Genomic DNA, 3,747 nt, shown 5'->3' on the forward strand with positions numbered 1-3,747 from the left:
GCAATACTTTGGTATGAAGAAAGGGTTGGTAGAACAAAGCAGACAAGAAACCAAAGTTTGGAATATGCTGCCTCCATGGAAAAGTTCAGCTTCCTCTTTTAGCTGATGCACCTCCATTCCTAAACCAGTTACTAGATTCTGAAGGTGGTTCAATGTCTACAAATTACAGAGAAAACATGAGGGTGTATAACATGATGTTTGCTTTCACATCAACTGGGGGAGTGGTTGATAAAAAAAAATAAACAATGGCGTGGGGGACCATATGTTTTTAAAATCGGCGGACAAAATCACCACAAAATTGGTTCCCTGCTACCAATTCCAAGTACACCTCCTAAATTTGGGTAGTTATACATATATGATACAACCAATGAAGTACAATACCCTCTTCAAAATATTTCAAAATATTAGATTCTTAGATATTAGGATATTAGGTTTTTTTTTTATTGGCTAGGATATTAGATTTTTTCCGTAGATATGATTTTCTTCAATGAAAAATGGAGCAAATAATTAGCCATTTAAATTTTCGTAATAATTATGTTTTTACATGTTTTTTACGAGTTAATTTGGTTTTTTCTCTTTGTGCCAAGCCAGACTCCTAAATTTGGGCAATTATACATATATGATACAGGCAACGAAGTGCAAAACAGATTGAACTCTTTTAGTAAGAAGATTGAAAAGAAGAAAACGTTGGATCCAAATATTATAGCATGACTCATTAGCATGTTAAATGAAAACAATAGAATAGTTGATGAGAGTTACAGAATGGCGAGAGATCATTTTGAAGAATCTGAAACTGCTGATGTTAGTATAAGACTCATTAGCACAAGAGGAACTGATGGAAGGCTCTACAACTTACCAACTTCTAATGAGGTAGCTGCTCTCATTGTTAGTAATGGAGATGAATCTCAAGGTCACCGTGACATTATTGTTGACAAGAAAGGATATGGCTTAAAGAGAATTGATAAAACTTTTCCAAGTTTTATGTCAATGCAATACCCTCTCTTATTTCCTGACGGAGCTGATGGATATGTGCTTGAAACCAAGTACAGAAATGGTAGTAAAGTGGGTAAAAGACAACATGTTACCATGAGAGAGTACTATGCATTTAGAATGCAAATGGGAGGAAATGAAGGGCTAACATTAGTCAAAAGTAAACGATTGAAGCTACTGTTATGGGTAGATGCATACACTGCTGTTGAGGAGATGAGGCTTTCATGGGTTAGAAATAATCAACATACTATTCGTGTAGAATTGTACCAAGGTTTGGTTGATGCTGTTGTTTCTGGGGACACTAAACCTGCATCTGTTGGTAGACGATTAGTTTTACCATCATCTTTTATAGGTAATTAAGTCTATTGAAATCCCCAAAACTCACTTACAAGTTTTAAAAATGAATTTATAATGACAAATGATTAGTTTTACCATCGTCTTTTACAGGTGGTCCAAGATATATGGTACAAAATTATCAGGATGCCATAGCCATTTCCAGATGGGCTGGAACTCCTGACATTTTCACCACATTTACTTGCAACCCCAAGTGGCCTGAAATTCAAATGGCATTGGACAAGGTTTCTAAGGGACTAAAACCTGAAGATGCCCCTGATATTGTTGCTCAAGTATTTGAAATAAAAATGCACGAGTTAATGATTGATTTGCAATGGCGTAAACATTTTGGTAAAGCTTGGGCAGGTTAGTCTTTATATTTAAATGTTTTCACATAAGTTTTAAATGTCAAAGTAAAAAAATACTTAATTCATGTTCAGTTGTATTCTATTTTTGTGAAACACACCGCCTTACTACATTATAATAAATAAATAAAAACCTTCTTACACCTAATCCAGCACAACATAACAGATAGCTTTTGGAAAAAAAATTGATGATACATGTCTATTTTCCAGTGTATATGATATTTAGGATATATGTTCAGCTTTATTAAAACATTGAAGTGAATGACCAAAAAAAAAATAGAGCACTTACTGATGATTTGCCTTTGCCTTGATGCTCTCAACTTACATCCAGTTAAAATGTCTTAGAAAGGTGATTTAAGTATAAGCCATGTTAGAAAAACAGATATTAGGAAGATCCGAAGATGTTATTTCAGTTCCTATACCAGAATACCAGTTGCACTACATAATAACTCATGAACTTTTTGACCTTAACATGGAAAGATTTACAACCTCCCTTGTAATGGACATCATTGTCTACACATAAAAGATTATTTCCTATCCTTAAATCATAAAAGAGTACCCAATTAATCCCAATAACAAACATTACCACTTTAGGAACAATATTTTGTGCTTGATCTCCTGCAAGTGCTTCTCCGATCACTTTAAGCAATACCCTTTTCCATTTATAGGATTGCTTGGAGTTGGCAGATTCGTCCTTTGTAAAATTAAAAGTTGTGAGATTTCCTGATATGTAAGGTTGCCTGCTTATGTCATTGAAAAAAACGGAAGTGACATATTAGGGATCTTTATTATGTCAAAACTCTCTGACACTTCAACTTCAAGTGAAAAATTAACTTAAATTGAAAAGAAAGATAACTACCTAAGTGAACGGCTTCAAGTGATAGATCAGTAGAGTACAAATTACTGACGTACAATGGTTAAGGAAACGTACAATAAAAAGCAAAATGAACCTCTCTCAGTTAAACACCTAGAAAGAAGAAAAATAGACTTTGGGAAAATAAGCAGACTGAAAAACTCAATTTGCAGGCTATCATTTAATACAATGGAAAAACTCTAAAATGTGAACAACACTGACATTCAACTTATTCATCAAGCATGCTTCAAGACAATCTAACGATATGATGCATCTGATAAGCTAATCATCTTGAGCACAGATTAGCACCTTTCTATCTTTGACCCTCCTTTTGAAAAGTTAAACAATAAATATATCCTAACTCAAACACATTTAGTCAAGCTCCTGCACTATCCCGACTTAGCATAGAAAACAACATAAATAACAATGGACTTAGCAAACACCCAAACTCTAGCAGTAGTTCAATCAATGCATTAATGTCTCCAACTAGCTTCACTTGGGAATATTGGGATATGTCACATGGCTGCACCACTAATATGATATACTTACAAGTTACAACTAAGAAAGAAGCATACGCCTCAAGTTAGTCTACAAGAAAAAAGAATACCAAAATTAAACAAGATTAAAGCTAAAAATACCTAGATAATGGAAATTCAGCATCTTGCCTTGACTTTGTCTCATATCCTTAAAAGGTATTTAAAGAGGTTTCAGCAATATCAAAGTTAAGAAGCCATATCTGCAGTAGTTAGTTTATCTTGAAGCTTCGTGACCCGAGCCTGTAGAAATAGTCATAAAAACTAAAAGACCTTTCAAGCAATTATTTGGTAAAAGACAGCTGTCAAATAGACAAATTGTATTTGCAAGATGCAAAGTATATGGGTGGATTCACCCTACAAGTGTATGACTTCATATTATAATCAATTCCCAAAATCAGATTATCCATTATACAAACTATATTGTTGGATAGATGTCTTAAACAACAAATGCACTTGAACTGAACTTATCTACTACAAAAAAATTGACTATAACCTTGAATGATTTAGATCGACGAATAGATGGATCAATCTGCAAAGCTATTGTGCATGAATTTTCAGCTGCAACAGTTAAAACAGTGTATAAATCTCGAGGACATGCTCCATGAGCTGCATATTCATTTAGGCAAATACAACAAAACCGGGTGGGACAGGACTGGTTGGGCCCTGGGAA

At 34.2% G+C, this 3,747-nt stretch overlaps 1 long non-coding RNA gene across 1 annotated transcript; it reads right to left on the bottom strand.

Annotated features, from left to right (window-relative positions):
- Positions 1-2,058: 2,058 nt before the first annotated feature.
- LOC147507658 (uncharacterized) lies at positions 2,059-3,317 on the bottom strand. Its single transcript, XR_015216213.1, has 2 exons — positions 3,180-3,317; positions 2,059-2,428 (listed from the first exon to the last, which is right to left on the bottom strand). It is a non-coding gene; the product is annotated as an uncharacterized LOC147507658 (long non-coding RNA).
- Positions 3,318-3,747: the final 430 nt, after the last annotated feature.

Source organism: Coptis chinensis, chromosome 3 (genome assembly GCF_015680905.1).
Source record: "Coptis chinensis isolate HL-2020 chromosome 3, ASM1568090v1, whole genome shotgun sequence".
Taxonomy (NCBI): Eukaryota; Viridiplantae; Streptophyta; class Magnoliopsida; order Ranunculales; family Ranunculaceae; genus Coptis; species Coptis chinensis.